The sequence below is a fragment of the Hyperoodon ampullatus genome (genome assembly GCF_949752795.1).
Source record: "Hyperoodon ampullatus genome assembly, chromosome: X".
In the NCBI taxonomy this organism is placed as follows: Eukaryota; Metazoa; Chordata; class Mammalia; order Artiodactyla; family Ziphiidae; genus Hyperoodon; species Hyperoodon ampullatus.
In genome coordinates this window covers 78,087,406-78,104,728 of record NC_136913.1, presented here as the reverse complement: position 1 = coordinate 78,104,728, position 17,323 = coordinate 78,087,406, and positions in this window count along the sequence as shown.

Sequence of the window (17,323 nt, the reverse complement as noted above, 5' to 3'; positions counted from 1 at the left end):
TGTCGAAAGCTTTCTCTGCATCTATTGAGATGATCATATGGTTTTTCTCCTTCAATTTGTTTTTTTTCATTAGTTTCTTCTTTATAACAAAGTGAATCAGTCATACATATACATCTGTTCCACATCCCTTCCCTCTTGCATCTCCCTCCCTCCCACCCTCCCTATCCCACCCCTCCAGTAGGTCACAAAGCACCGAGCTGATCTCCTTGTGCTATGTGGCTTCTTCCCACTATCTATCTACCTCACGTTTGGTAGTGTATATATGTCCATGCCTCTCTTTCGCTTTGTCACAGCTTACACTTCCCCCTCCCCATATCCTCAAGTCCATTCTCAGTTGGTCTGTGTCTTTATTCCTGTTTTACCCCTAGGTTCTTCATGACATTTTTTTCCTAAATTCCATATATATGTGTTAGCATACGGTATTTGTCTTTCTCTTTCTGACTTACTTCACTCTGTACGACAGACTCTAGTTCTATCAACCTCATTGCAAATAGCTCAGTTTTGTTTCTTTTTATGGCTGAGTAATATTCCATTGTATATATGTGCCACATCTTCTTTATCCATTCATCCGATGATGGACACTTAGGTTGTTTCCATCTCTGGGCTATTGTGAATAGAACTGCAATGAACATTTTGGTACATGTCTCTTTTTGAATTATGGTTTTCTCATGGTATATGCCTAGTAGTGGGATTGCTGGGTCATATGGTAGTTCTTCTTGTAGTTTTTAAAGGAACCTCCATACTGTTCTCCATAGCGGCTGTACCAGTTCACATTCCCACCAGCAGTGCAAGAGTGTTCACTTTTCTCCACACCACCTCCAGCATTTATTGTTTCTAGATTTCTTGATGATGGCCATTCTGACTCGTGTGTGATGACATCTCATTGTAGTTTTGATTTGCATTTCTCTAATGATTAATGATGTTGAGCATTCATTCATGTGTTTGTTGGCAGTCTGTATATCTTCTTTGGAGAAATGCCTATTTAAGTCTTATGCCCATTTTTGGATTGGGTTGTTTGTTTTTTTGCTATTGAGCTGCATGAGCTGCTTATAAATTTTGGAGATTAATCCTTTGTCAGTTGCTTCATTTGCAAATATTTTCTCCCATTCTGAGGGTTGTCTTTTGGTCTTGTTTATGGTTTCCTTTGCTGTGCAAAAGCTTTGAAGTTTCATTAGGTCCCATTTGTTTATCTTTGTTTTTATTTCCATTTCTCTAGGAGGTGGGTCCAAAAGGATCTTGCTGTGATTTATGTCCTAGAGTGTTCTGCCTGTGTTTTCCTCTAAGAGATTGATAGTATCTGGCCTTACATTTAGGTCATTAATCCATTTTGAGCTTATTTTTGTGTATGGTGCTAGGGAATGATCTAATCTCTCACTTTTACATGTCCCTGTCCAGTTTTCCCAGCCTCACTTATTGAAGAGGCTGTCCTTTCTCCACTGTACATTCCTGCCTCCTTTATCAAAGACAAGTTGACCATATGTGCGTGGGTTTATCTCTGGGCTTTCTATCCTGTTCCCTTGATCTGTCTTACTGTTTTTGTGCCAGTACCACACTGTCTTGATTACTGTTGCTTTGTAGTATACTCTGAAGTCAGGGAGCCTGATTCCTCCAGCTCCGTTTTTCGTTCTCAAGATTGCTTTGGCTATTCGGGGTCTTTTGTTTTTCCAAACAAATTTTGAAATTTTTTGTTCTAATTCTGTGAAAAATGCCAGTGGTAGTTTGATAGGGATTGCATTGAATCTGTAGATTGCTTTGGGTAGTAGAGTCATTTCCACAATATTGATTCTTCCAATCCACGAGCATGGTATATCTCTCCATCTGTCTGTATCATCTTTAATTTCTTTCATCAGTGTCTTATAATTTTCTGCATACAGGTCCTTTTTCTCTTTAGGTAGGTTTATTCCTAGATATTTTATTCTTTTTGTTGCAATGGTAGATGGGAGTGTTTTCTTGATTTCATTTTCAGATTTTTCATCATTAGTGTACAGGAATGCCAGAGATTTCTGTGCATTAATTTTGTATCCGGCTACTTTACCAAATTCATTGATTAGTTGTAGTAGTTTTCCGGTACCATCTTTAGGATTCTCTATGTATAGTATCATGCCACCTGCAAACAGTGACATCTTTACTTCTTCTTTTCCAATTTGGATTCCTTTTATTTCCTTTTCTTCTCTGATTGCTGTGGCTAAAACTTCCAAAACTATGTTGAATAAGAGTGGTGAGAGTGGGCAACCTTGTCTTGTTCCTGATCTTAGTGGAAATGGTTTCAGTTTTCACCATTGAGGACGATGTTGGCTGTGGGTCTGTCATATATGGCCTTTTTTATGTTGAAGAAAGTTCCCTCTATGCCTACTTTCTGCAGGGTTTTTATCATAAATGGGTGTTAAATTTTGTCGAAAGCTTTCTCTGCATCTATTGAGATGATCATATGGTTTTTCTTCTTCAGTTTGTTAATATGGTGTATCACGTTGATTTATTTGCATATATTGAAGGATCCTTGCATTCCTATAATAAACCCCACTTGATCATGGTGTATGATCCTTTTAATGTGCTATTGGATTCTGTTTGCTAATATTTTGTTGAGGATTTTTGCATCTATGTTCATCAGTGATATCGGCGTCTAGTTTTCTTTCTTTGTGACATCCTTGCTGGTTTTGGTATCAAGGTGATGGTGGCCTCGTAGAATGAGTTTGGGAGTGTTCCTCCCTCTGCTATATTTTGTAAGAGTTTGAGAAGGATTGGTGTTAACTCTTCTCTAAATGTTTGATAGAATTCGCCTGTGAAGCCATCTGTTCATGGGCTTTTGTTTGTTTGAAAATTTTTAATCACAGTTTCAATTTCAGTGCTTGTGATTGGTCTATTCATATTTTCTATTTCTTCCTGATTCAGTCTTGGCAGGTTGTGCATTTCTAAGAATTTGTCCATTTCTTCCAGGTTGTCCATTTTATTGGCATAGAGTTGCTCACAGTAATCTCTTATGAAGTTTTGTATTTCTGCAATGTCAGTTGTTACTTCTCTTTTTCATTTCTAATTCTATTGATTTGAGTCTTCTCCCTTTTCTTGTTGATGAGTCTGGCTAATAGTTTATCAATTTTGTTTATCTTCTCAAAGAACCAGCTTTTAGTTTTACTGATCTGTGCTATCCTTTCCTTCATTTCTTTTTCATTTATTTCTGATTTGATCTTTATGATTTCTTTCCTTCTGCTAACTTTGGGGATTTTTTGTTCTTCTTTCTCTAATTGCTTTAGGTGCAGGGTCAGGTTGTTTACTCGAGATGTTTCCTGTTTCTTAAGGTGGGATTGTATTGCTATAAAACTCCACCTAAGAACTGCTTTTGCTGCGTCCCATAGGTTTTGGGTCGTCGTGTCTCCATTGTCATTTGTTTCTAGGTATTTTTTTATTTCCTTATTGATTTCTTCAGTGATCACTTCGTTATTAAGTAGTGTATTGTTTAGCCTCCATGTGTTTGTATATTTTACAGGTATTTTCCTATATTTGATGTCTAGTCTCATAGCATTGTGGTCGGAAAAGATACTTGATACAGTTTCAATTTTCTTACATTTACCAAGGCTTGATTTGTGACCCAAGATATGATCTATCCTGGAGAATATTCCATGAGCACTCAAAAAAATATGTATTCTGTTGTTTTTGGATGGAATGTCCTATAAATATCAATTAAGTCCTCTTGTTTAATGTATCATTTAAAGCTTGTGTTTCTTTATTTATTTTCATTTTGGATGATCTGTCCATTGGTGAAAGTGGGGTGTTGGAATCCCCTCTTATGAGTGTGTTACATACGATTTCCCTTTTTATGGTTGTTAGTATTTGCCTTTTGTATTGAGGTGCTCCTATGTTGGGTGCATAAATATTTACAATTCTTATATCTTCTTCTTGGATCGGTCCCTTGATCATTTTGTACTGTCCGTCTTTGTCTCTTCTAATAGTCTTTGTTTTAAAGTCTATTTTGTCTTATATAAGAATTGCTACTCCAGCTTTCTTTTGATTTCCATTTGCATGGACTATCTTTTTCCATCCCCTTACTTTCAATCTGTATGTGTCTTTAGGTCTGAAATGGATCTCTTGTAGACAGCATATATATGGGTCTTGTTTTTGTATCCATTCAGCCAATCTGCCTCTTTTCATGATGGCATTTAATCCATTTACATTTAAGGTAATTATTGATATGTATGTTCCTATTTCCATTTCCTTAATTGTTTTGGGTTCATTATTGTAGGTATTTTCCTTCTGTTGTGGTTCTTGCCTAGAGAAGTTCCTTTAGCATTTTGTTGTAAAGCTGGTTTGATGGTGCTGAAGTCTCTCAGCTTTTGCTTGTCTGTAAACGTTTTAATTTCTCCATCAAATCTGAATGAGATCCTTGCTGGGTAGAGTAATCTTGGTTGCAGGTTTCTCTCCTTCATCACTTTAATTATGTCCTGCCACTCCCTTCTGTCTTATAGAGTTTCTGCTGAGAGATCAGCTGTTAACCTGATGGGGATTCCCTTGTGTGTTATTTGTTTTTTTTTTTCCCCTTGCTGCTTTTAATATGATTTCTTTGTGTTTGACAGTTTGACTAATATGTGTCTTGTCATATTTCTCCTTGGATTTATTCTGTATGGGACTCTCTGTGCTTCCTGGACTTGATTAACTATTTCCTTTCTCATATTAGGGAAGTTTTCAACTATAATCTCTTCAAATATTTTCTCAGTCCCTTTCTTTTTCTCTTCTTCTTCTGGAACCCCTATAATTCGAATGTTGCTGTGTTTAATGTTGTCCCAGAGGTCTCTGAGACTGTCCTCAGTTCTTTTCATTCTTTTTTCTTTATTCTGCTCTGCAGCAGTTATTTCCACTATTTTGTCTTCCACCTCACTTATCCATTCTTATGCCTCAGTTATTCTGCGATTGATCCCATGTAGAGTATTTTTCATTTCATTTATTGTGTTTTTTTTTTTTTTTTTTTTGCAGTACGCGGGCCTCTCACTGTTGTGGCCTCTCCCCTTGCGGAGCACAGTCTCCGGATACGCAGGCTCAGCGGCCATGGCTCACGGGCCCAGCCGCTCCGCGGCATGTGGGATCTTCCCAGACCGGTGCACGAACCCATGTCCCCTGCATCGGCAGGCGGACTCTCAACCACTGCGCCACCAGGGAAGCCCCATTTATTGTGTGTTTTTTTTTTGTGTGTGTGTGTGGTACACGGGCCTCTCACTGTTGTGGCCTCTCCCGTTGTGGAGCACAGGCTCCGGATGCGCAGGCTTAGCGGCCATGGCTCACGGGCTTAGCCGCTCCACGGCATGTGGGATCTTCCCAGACCAGGGCACAAACCCGTGTCCCCTGCATCGGCAGGCAGACTCTCAACCACTGCGCCACCAGGGAAGCCCCATTTATTGTGTTTTTAATCGATGCTTGATTCATTTTTAGTTCTTCTAGTTCCTTGTTAACTGTTTCTTGCATTTTGTCTATTCTATTTCCAAGATTTTCAATAATTTTTACTATCATTTTTCTGAATTCTTTTTCATGTAGACTGCCTATTTCCTCTTCATTTGTTAGGTCTGGTGGGTTTTTATCTTGCTCCTTCACCTGCTCTGTGTTTTTTTGTCTTCTCATTTTGCTTATCTTACTGTGTTTGGAGTCTCCTTTTTACAGGCTGCAGATTTGTAGTTCCAGTTGTTTTTGGTGTCTGTCCCCAGTGGCTAAGGTTGTTTCAGTGGGTTGTGTAGGCTTCCTGGTGGAGGGGACTAGTGCCTGTGTTCTCGTGGATGAGTCTCGATCTTGTCTTTCTGGTGGACAGGTCCAAGTCTGGTGGTGTGTTTTGGGGTGCCTGTGGCCTTATTATGTTTTTAGGCAACCTCTCTGCTAATGGGTGCAGTTGTGTTCCTGTCTTGCTAGTTGCTTGGCATAGGGTGACCAGCACTGTAGCTTGCTGGTCGTTGAGTGAAGCTGGGTGCTGGTGTTGAGGTGGATATCTGTTTGAGATTTTCGCCACTTTATATTATGTGGTGCTGGGAGGTCTCTTGTGGACCCGTGTCCTGTAGTTGGCTCTCCCTCTTCAGAGGCACAGCACTGACTACTGGCTGCAGCACCAAGAGCCTTTCATCTACCTGGCTCAGAATAAAAGGGAGAAAAAGTAGAAAGAAAGATTTAGTAGAAGAAAGAAAGAAAGAAAGAAAGAAGGAAAGAAAGGAAGGAAGGAAGGAAGGAAAGAAAGAAAGATGGGGGAGGGAAGGAGGGAGGAAGGAAAGAAAGAGAGAAATACCAGAGGGAGAGAGGAAGGAAGGAAAGAAAGAAAGAAAGAAAGAAAGAAAGAAAGAAAGAAAGAAAGAAAGAAAGAAAGGAGGGGGGAGAGAGGGAGGGAGGAAAGGAAGGTAGGAAAATGAGAAAGAGTGAAGATAAAGTAAAATATAATAAAGTATGATAAAATAGAGTAGCATTATTAACATAAAAAAAGTAATTATTAAAAAAAATTAATTAAAAAAAAACAAAAAAATATGGATAGATAGAACCCTGGGACAAATGGTGGAAAGAAAGCTATACAGAGAAAATCTCACACAGAAGCATACACATACACATTCACACAAAGAGAACAAGGGGAAAAAGATCGTAAATCTTGCTCTCAAAGTCCACCTCCTCAATTTGGGATAATTCGTTGTAAAAAGAGGAAAAGTGGAAAAAATCTTAAATCTTGTTCTCAAAGTCCACCTCCTCAATTTGGGATGATTCGTTGTCTATTCATGTATTCCACAGATGCAGGGTACATCAAGTTGATTGTGGAGCTTAATCCACTGCTTCTGAGGCTGCACAGAGAGATTTCCCTGTCTCTTCTTTGTTCTCACAGCTCCAGGGTCTCAACTTTGGATTTGGCCCCGCCTCTCTGTGTAGGTCACCAGAGGGCGTCTGTTCTTTTTTCAGACAGTATGGGTTTAAAGGAGCCGCTGATTCGGGGGCTCTGTCTCACTCAGGCTGAGGGGAGGGAGGGGCATGGAGTGCGGGGTGAGCCTGCACTGGCAGAGGCCAGTGCAACGTTACACCAGCCCGAGGCACACCATGCGCTTTCCCGGGGAAGCCATGCCTGGATCCCGGGACCCCGGCAGTGGCGGTCTGCACAGGCTTCCCGGAAAGTGGGCATGGACAGTGACCTGTGCTTGCACACAGGCCTTTTGGCGGCAGCGGCAGCAGCCCCAGCGTCCCACATCCGTTTCCGGGGTCCGTGCCTTTAACCATGTTTCGCATCCATCTCTGGAGCCCCTTTAAGCAGCGCTCTTAATCCCCTCTCCTCGCGCACCGGGAAACAAACAGGGAAGAAAAAGTCTCTTGCCTCTTCCGCAGCTCCAGACTTTTTCCCGGACTCCCTCAGGGCTAGCTGTGGTGCACTAATCCCTTCAGGCTCTCTTCCCACCACCAGTCCCAGTCCTCTCCCTGTGCTCTGACTCTATGATCCTTTTAATATGCTGGTGGATTCACTTTGCTAGTATTCTTTTGAGGATATTTGATTCTATGTTAATTAGTGTTACTGGCCTGTAATTTTCTTTTTTTGTTGTTTTTTTGTCTGGCTTTGGTATCAGGGTGATGATGGCCTCCTAGAATGAGCTTGAGAGTGTTCCTTACTCTGCACTTTTTTGGCAGCATTTGAGAAGTATAGGTGTTGTTAGCGTTCCTCTAAATGTTTGATAGAATTCGCCTGTGAAGCCATCTGGTCCTGGACTTTTGTTTATTGGATAATTTTAAATCATATTTTCAATTTCCTTTACTTGTGATTGTTCTGTTCATATTTTCTGTTTCTTCCTGGTTCAGTCTTGGAAGGTTGTACATTTCTAAGAATTTTCCATTTCTTCCAGGTTGTCTATTTTTTGGCATATCGTTACTTGTAGTAGTCTCTTATGATCCTTTGTATTTCTGTGGTGTCAGTTGTAACTTCTCCTTTTTCATTTGTAATTTTATTGATTTGAGTCCTCTCCCTTTTTTTCTTGATTAGTCTGGCTAAAGGTTTATCAATTTTATCTTCTCAAAGAACCAACTTTTAGTTCCAATGATCCTTGCTATTGTTTTCTTTGTGTCTATTTCATTTTTCTCTGCTCTGATCTTTGATTTCGTTCTCTCTACTAACTTTGGGTTTTGTTTGTGCTTCTTTATCTAGTTGTTTTAATTGTAAGTTTAGGTTGTTTATTTGAAATTTTTATTTTTTCCTGAGGATAGGGAGGCCAAGCCTGTTGCTCAACCCACTTACTCCTCAGGGCGGGTGTCTCCTTCTTTAATATCACTTTTTCTCTGTGTCCCATCCCAGGGGCACATGCCCCTACCTCATCACTTTCCTTCCCTTCCTTCCTGCTTGTGTGTTTATCTTTTTTACATCCTTGGTTGTTCAAGAGTCCTTCTGCTGGTTTTCAGATAATTTTCTGTGAGGCTTATTCCACATACAGAAAATTACATTATAAAAATTACTTTTCTTGAATCCAAAATTCATAGAGCAGGAAACTCTGTTCAATACTATGTAGCAACCTAAATGGGAAAAGAATTTTAAAAAGAATCGGTACATGTATATGTGTAACTGAATAACATTGTACACCTGAAATTAATACAATATTTTTAATCAACTATGTTCCAATGTAGTTAATAATTAATTAATATGACAATATGTATTAGAAATATTGTTCTTCAATTCAGACTTCTTAATATGTAACTGGAGAAATGAGACACTAAAGGAAAAGTAGCAATCCAAAATAAAAATCAAATACAACATCCACAAATATTTATGTCTTTGTAGGTCCCTGGATTGGATGATTCATGCCTCATATATGGTAAAATTCCATGTATGCTACTGAGTTCAGAGGATAGCAAGAGGTTTTGCTTAAGAAAGGCTTGACAGTTCAGAGATTTGGATTGCATACAGATGTTAAAAGTCTTAAAAGCAATAAAAATAGGAGTAGAAATTTGCAACTTGTGTCTAGTGTGAGAAAATGTGATGAAAACAATATGGTTGGAACTTGCTATAAAAAGACCGCCAACTCAGAATTTAAGAATAGCACTTGGTTGCTTTTAATAATATTCCACTTGTTACAACATAGATGAACCTTGAAAACATGTTAAGTGAAGGAACCCAGTAACAAAAGATTGCATATATTGTATGATTTCATTCATATGAAGTGTCCAGAAGAGGCAGATTTATAGAAATAATAAATAGATGGTGGTTGCCTAAGGCTGGAGTCAATAGGGAAAATGGGAGAGGGTGAGTACTAAAGGGTATGTGGTTTCTTTCTGAGGAGATGAAAATGTTTCAAAATAACTTTAATCATGTTATTTTTATTTTAAATACGTTAAATGAGAAAACTTATAATTTCACTTTTTTACAAGTAGTTGTCCAGCTTTCCCAACACCATTTACCGAAAAAACTGTCTTTCTTCCATTGTATAGCCTTACCTCCTTTGTCATAGATTAATCAACTATAGGTGCATGGGTTTATTTCTCGGCTTCCTATCCTGTTCCGTAGATCTATATTTCTGTTTTTGTGCCAGTACCATACTGTTTTGATGACTGTAGCTTTCTAGTATACTCTGAAGTCAAGGAGTATGATTCCTCCAGCTTTGTTCTCCTTTCTCAAGACTGTTTTGGCTATTTGGGGTCTTTTGTGTCTCTCTACAAATTTTAAGATTTTTTGTTCTAGTTCTGTGAAAAATGCCATTGGTAATTTGATAAGGATTGCATTGAATCTGTAGATTGCTTTGGGTATTGTGTTCGTTTTAACAATATCAATCCTTCCAATCAAAGAACATGGTATATCTTTCCATCTTTTTGTGTCATGTTCAATTTCTTTCACCAGCATTTCATAGTTTTTGGAGCACAGGTCTTTTGCCTCCTTAGGTAGGTTTATTCCTTGGTCTTTTACTCTTTTTGATGTGATGGTGAATGGGATTGTTTCCTTAATTTCTCTTTTTTATGTTTCATTGGTAGTGTATAGATATGCAACTGATTTCTATGTATCACTTTTGTATCCTTCAACTTTACCAAATTATTTGATGACCTCTAGTAGTTTTCTGGTAGCATCTTTAGGATTTTCTAGGCATAGTATCATGCCACCTGTAAACAGTGACAGTTTTACTACATCTTTTCCATTTTAGATTCCTTTTATTTCTTTTCCTTCTCTGATTACTGTGGATAGGACTTCCAAAACAATGTTGAATAAAAGTGGCTAGACTGGATATCCTTGTCTTGTTCCTGATTTTAGAGGAAATGCTTTCAGCTTTCCACTGTTAAGTATTATGTTAGCTGTAGGTTTGTCACATATGGCCTTTATTATGCTGAGGTATGTTCCCTCTATGTCCACTTTCTGGAGAGTTTTTATCATAAATGGATGTTGAACTTTGTCAAAACTTTTTCTGTATCTATTGAGATGATCATATGATTTTTAATTCTTCAATTTGTTGATGTGGTGACACTGATTGATTTGCAGCTATTGAAAAATCCTTGCATCTCTGGGATAAATCCCACTTGATCATGGTGTATGATTATTTTAATGTATTGTTGCTCAATCTTGCTAATTATTAGAGAAATGCAAATAAAAACTACAATGAAGTATCACCTCACACTGGTCAGAATGGCCATCATCAAAAAATCTACAAGCAATAAATGCTGGAGAGGGTGTGGAGAAAAGGGAACCTTCCTACACTGTTGGTGGGAATGTAAATTGGTACAGCCACTATGGAGAAAATATGAAGATTCCTTAAAAAACTAAAAAAAAATACAGCTAACATATTATCCAGCAATCACACTCATGAGAATATATTAGAGAATACAATGGTTCCAAAGAATACATGCACCCCAATGTTCATTGCAGTGCTGTTTACAATAGTGAAGACATGGAAGAAGCCTAAATGTCCATCAAGAGATGAATGAATAAAGAAAATGTGGTACATATATACAATAGAATATTATTCAGCCATAAAAAAGAATGAAATAATTCTATTTGCAGCAACATGGATAGACCTGGAGATTATTATAAGTGAAGTCAGACAAAGAAAGACAAATATCATATGATATAGCTTATATGCAGAGTCTTAAAAGAATATACAAATGAATTTACTTACAAAAGAGAAACAAGCTCACAGACTTAGAGAAAGAACTTATGGTTACCAGGTGGGAAGTGTAAGGGCGGAGGTATAGATTGGGAGTTTTGGATTGACATATACACACAGCTATATTTAAATAGATAACCAACAAGGACCTACTGTATAGCACAAGAATGTTCTTCAATATTCTGTAATAACCTAAATGGGAAAAGCATTTGAAAATGAATATATATATATATATATATATATATATATATGTGTATATATATATATATATATATACACATATATATATAACTGAATAACTTTGCTGTACACCTGAAACTAATGTGTCATTGTTAATCAGCTATGCTCCAAAACAAAATAAATATTAAAAAATGAAAAAAAATATATGGTATGTGAATTATGTCTCAATAAATTTGTTAGAGTAAATAAATAAATACATAAAAATGATTGACTGATTATTCTCAGGGAAACAAAGAAAATACTTAGCTGTTTACAAGAACTTCATCACAGAAGGAAAGCAAAGATTATTCACCAGACTAAATATGGAGACTCTCATACCCTAGTTTCTTAACTCATCAAAATTACAGACTCTCTTTCATACTTGTGCACAGCCTGACTTTCAATAATTGCACTGTGGTCAGCAGTGGAGAAAGAAGATACCTCGTGGTGCTCAGAAAAGGAAGAGTAGTTCCCATAATACTCAACTGGAGAGGTAAAGGATACACTTCATACTTATATTTTAACTATCTTAAAAAAGATTATTTCAAATGGCTGATAGTAACATAACTTTTAAAGAGGTTACAGTATTCATATAGTAAATTATTTAGACTTATAAAGGGCTCATAATATTAGTCCAGGAAAGTTAAGCATTAGGGACGTTTTAGTTAGTTGAGTTTTTAACTTTCAAAATATATGATATCAAATTCTATTTATATTGGAAGTTTCTTTCCTCTCTAAATAGTTTGATTTGAGATGTAAAATTGTTGTCTACCTCCCATGAACTAGACAAACTTGAGTAGCAGGTCATCAAAGGGTTTGAAATTCATTCTCTTGTAGTTGGAAGTGTGACATAGTAAATCACAATGAGAACTTTGGAGTCAAGTAGACCTGGGATTGAATCTCAGGTCCACCACTTACTAGCAGTATAACATTCAACAAGTTCCTGAACCTCAGTTTCTCACTCTGTAAAATAGAGATAATTGCAAATTATGGCATTTGTAAAGTTTACATAAAATAATACAGGTAAATTGATTAACATGGACTGGCACTCAATGAATGTTAACTCTATTACCTATGTGTAATCTATCATGTACCATTTCCAGATCATGTACTAACAAGTCTAAAGTAGTATTTGGAAAAACAGCGTAACATAGTTGATAAAAATATCTTCTGGAATCAAATATTAACTCCACTGTTTATGTGACTCCATCTTTCTAAGGCTCCAAGTTTTATCAACAAAATGGAGATAATAATAAATCTTGTCTAGGGCTGTTGTGAAAATTAAACGTCAAATTTGTACACCCTTCAGCATAATGTTCAATGTATAGTAAGTGCCTAATAAAAGTTAGCATTTAGCAGTATAATTTTAGAAAGATGATGATGTAAGAGACTTCAGTATAGATACAAGGGGAAAGACTGCAAACAATTGTTGAAGAATAGGCAGCAAGAGCCTTGATGGGAGGCGCTTCAAGATGGAGGAGGAGTAAGACATGGAGATAACCTTCCTCCCCACAAACATATCAAAAATACATCTACATGTGGAGCAACTCCTAGAGAACACCAAATGAATTCTGGAAGAAGACCTCAGACTTCCCAAAAGGCAAGAAGTTTCCCACGTACCTGTGTAGGGCCAAAGAAAAGAGAAAAACAGAGACAAAATAATAGGGGGTGCTCCCCTGGTGGTGCAGTGGTTGAGTCTGCCTGCCGATGCAGGGGACACAGGTTTGTGCCCCAGTCCAGGAGGATCCCACATGCCGCAGGGCTGCTGGGCCCATGAGCCATGGCTGCTGAGCCTGTGCATTCGGAGCCTGTGCTCCACAATGGGAAAGGCTACAACAGTGAGAGGCCCGTGTACTGCAAAAAAAAAAAAAAAAAAAAAAGGGACAGTACCTGCACCTCTGGGAGGGAGCTGTGAAGGAGAAAAAGTTTCCACACACTAGGAAGCCCCTTCACTGGAGGAGACGGAGGGTGGCTAGGGGGAAAGATTTGGAGCCATGGAGGTGAGTGCAGCAACAGGGGTGCAGGAGGCAAAGCAGAGAGTTTCCCGCACAGAGGATCAGTGCCAACCAGCACTCACCAGCCTGAGAGGCTTGTTTGCTCACCCACCAGAGTGGGGTAGGGGGCTTGGAGCTGAGGCTCAGTCTTTGGAGGTCAGATCCCAGTGAGAAGACTGGGGTTGGCTGCATGAACACAGCCTGAAGGGGGCTAGTGCACCACAACTGAGAGGGAGGCTGGGAAATGTCTAGAACTGCCTAAGAGACAAGAGAAAATTGTTTCAGGGAGCACAGGGAGAGTGGATTCAAAGCACCACCTAAACGAGCTCCAGAGAAGGGAACAAGCCACAGCTATCAGCGTGGACAACAGAGATGGGCATGAAATGCTAAGGCTGTTGCAGCAGCCACCAAGAGGCTTGTGTGCAAGCACAAGTCACTATCCACACCTCCCCTCCTGGGAGCTTGTGCAGTCTGCCACTGCCAGGATCCCGTGATCCAGGACAACATCCCCGGGAGAACACATGGTGCATCTCAGGGTTTTGAAACATCATGAGAGCCTCTGCCACTGCAAGCTTGCCCTGCATTCCATTCCCCTCCCTGTCCTTGGCCTCAGTGTGCCAGAGCCCCCTAATCAGCCGCTCCTTTAACCCCCTCTTCTCTGGGGGAAGAAAAAATGCCAGCAGGCTACATACATGCAGAGGTGGGGCCAAATCCAAAGCTGAGCACCAGGAGTTGTGCAAAGAAAGAAGAGAAAGGGAAATTTCCCAATGCAGCCACAGGAGAAGCAGATTAAATCTCCACAATCAACTTCCTGTACCCTGCAACTGTGGAATACCTGAATAGACAACAAATCATCACAAAATTGAAGCAGTGAACTTTGGGAGAAACTGTAGACATGGGGTTTGCTTTCTGCATCTAATTTGTTTCTGGTTTTATGTTTATCTTAGTTTAGTATTTAGAGCTTATTATCACAGGTAGATTTGTTTATTGATTTGGATGCTCTCTTCCTTTAAAAATTTTTTTTTCATTTTTCTATTTTCCTGAGTTTGTATGTCTTGCTTCTTTGTGTAATTTTGTCTGTATAGGCTTGCTTTTACCATTTGCCCTAGGGTTCTGTCTCTCCGTTTTTTTTTTTTTTTTTTTTAATAGTTCTTAGCACTTGCATTCATTGTGGATTTCTTTATTTGTTTGGTTGCTCTTTTCTTTTTTTAATTACTTTTAAATTTTTTATCTTAATAATCTTTTTATTTTTTATTTTAATAACTTTATATTATTTTATTTATTTATTTATTCTTTCTTTCTTTTTTCCATTTTCTTCTGAGCCTTGTGTCTGACAGGGTCTTGGTGCTCCAGCCAGGTGTCAGTCCTGAGCCTCTGAGGCTGGAGAGCCGAGTTCAGGACACTGGTCCACCAGAGACTTCCCGGCCTCACATAATATCAGTCAGCTAGAGCTCTCCCAAAGATCTCCATCTCATTGATAAGACCCAGCTCCACTCAATGACCAGGAAGCTCCAGTGCTGGACCCCAATGCCAAATAACTAGCAACACAGGAACACAACCCCACTCATTAGCAGAGAGGCTGCCTAAAATCATGAGTTCACAGACACCCCAAACACACCACTGGACATGGTCCTGCCCACTGGAAAGAAAAGATCTAGCCTCATACACCACAACACAAGCACCAGTCCCCTCCACCAGAAAACCTACAACCCACTGAACCAACTTTACCCACTGGGGGCAGACACCAAGAACAACGGAAACTATGAACCTGCAACATGTGCTAAAAGGAGGCCCCAAACACAGCAAGTTAAGCAAAATGAGAAGACAGAGAAATACACAGGAGATGAAGGAGACAGGTAAAAATCCACAAGACCAAAGAAATGAAGAGGAAATAGGCAGTCTATCTAAAATAGAATTCAGAGTAATGATAGTAAAGATGATTCAAAATCTTGGAAATAGGATGGAGAAAATACAAGAAACATTTAACAAGGACCTAGAATAACCAAACAGTAAAAAACAATGAACAACAAAATAAATGAAATTTAAAATTCTCTAGAGGGAATCAGTAGCAGAATAACTGAGGCAGAAGAACGGATAAGTGACCTAGAAGATAAAATAGTGGAAATAACTACTGCAGAGCAGAATAAAGAAAAAAATAATGAAAAGAATTAAGGACAGTCTCAGAGACCAGCTAGAAAACATTAAATGCACCAACATTCAAATTCTAGGAGTCCCAGAAGAAGAAGAGGAAAAGAAAGGGACTGAGTAAATATTTGAAGAGATTATAGTTGAAAACTTACCTAATATGAGAAAGGAAATAGTCATTCAAGTCCAGGAAGTGCAGAGAGTCTCATAGAGGATAAATCAAATGAAAAACATGCCAAGACACATATTAATCAAACTATTTAAAATTAAATACAAAGAACAAATATTAAAAGCAGCAAGGGAAAAGCAACAAATAACATTCAAAGGAATCCCCATAAGGTTAATAGCTGATATTTCAGCAGAAATTCTACAAGCCAGAAGGGTGTGTCAGGACATATTGAAAGTGATGAAAGGGAAAAACCTACAAGCAATATTACTCTACCCAACAAGGATCTCATTCAGATTTGACAGAGAAGTTAAAATCTTTACAGACAACCAAAAGCTAACAGAATTCAGCACCACGAAACCAGCTTTACAACAAATGCTAAAGGAACTTCTCTAGCCAGAAAACACAAGAGAAGTAAAATACCTATAAAAACAAACCCAAAACAATTAAGGAAATGGTAAATAGGAACATACATATCAATAATTACCTTAAATGTAAATTGATTAAATGTTCCAACCAAAAGACAGAGACTGGATGAATGGTTACAAAGACGAGATTCTTATATGTGTTGTCTACAAAAGACCCACTTCAGACCTAAGGACACATACAGACTGAAAGTGAGTGGATGGAAAAAGATATTCCATGCAAATGGAAATCAAAACAAAGCTGGAGTAGCAATTTTCATGTCATACAAAATAGACTTTACAATAAAGACTCTTCCAAGAGACAAAGAAGAACACTACATAATGACCAAGGGATCAATCCAAGATGAAGATATAACAATTGTAAACATTTATGCACCCAACATAGGGGCAACTCAATACATAAGGCAAATGCTAAAAGCCATAGAAGGGGAAATTGACAGTAACACAATCATAGTAGGGGATTTTAACACCCCACTTTCACCAATGGACAGATCATCCAAAATGAAAATAAATAAGGAAACACAAACTTTAAATGATACATTAAACAAGATGGACTTAATTGATATTTATAGGACATTCCATCCCAAAACAATGGAATACACTTTCTGCTCAAGTGCACATGGAATATTCTCCAGGATCAATCATATCCTTGGTCACAAATCAAGCCTTGGTAAATTTAAGAAAACTGAAATCATATCAAGTGCATTTTCTGACCACAACGTTATGAGATTAGATATCAATTACAGGAAAAAAAATCTGTAAAAAATACAAACAATGAAGGCTAAGTAATACACTACCAAATAACCAAGAGACCACTGAAAAAGCAAAAGGAAAACAAAAAATATGTAGAAAAAAATGACATTGAAAACATGATGACACAAGACATAGGATGCAGCAAATGCAGTTCTAAGAGAGAAGTTTATAGCAATACAATCCTACCTCAAGAAACATCTCAAATTAACAACCTAACCTTACACTTAAAGCAATTAGAGAAATAAGAACAACGACAACAAAAAAACCCACCAAAGTTAGCAGAAGGAAAGAAATAATAAAGATCAGATCAGAAATAAATAAAAAAAGAAATGAAGGAAATGATAGCAAAGATCAGTAAAACTGAAAACAGTTTCTTTGAGGAGATAAACAAAACTGATAAAGCTTTATCCAGGCACATCAAGATAAAAAGGGAGAAGACTCTAAACAATAGAATTAGAAAAGAAGAAGGAGAGGTAATAACTGACACTGCAGAAATAAAAAGGATCATGAGAGATTACTACAAGCAATTATATGCCAATAAATTGGACAAACTGGAAGAAA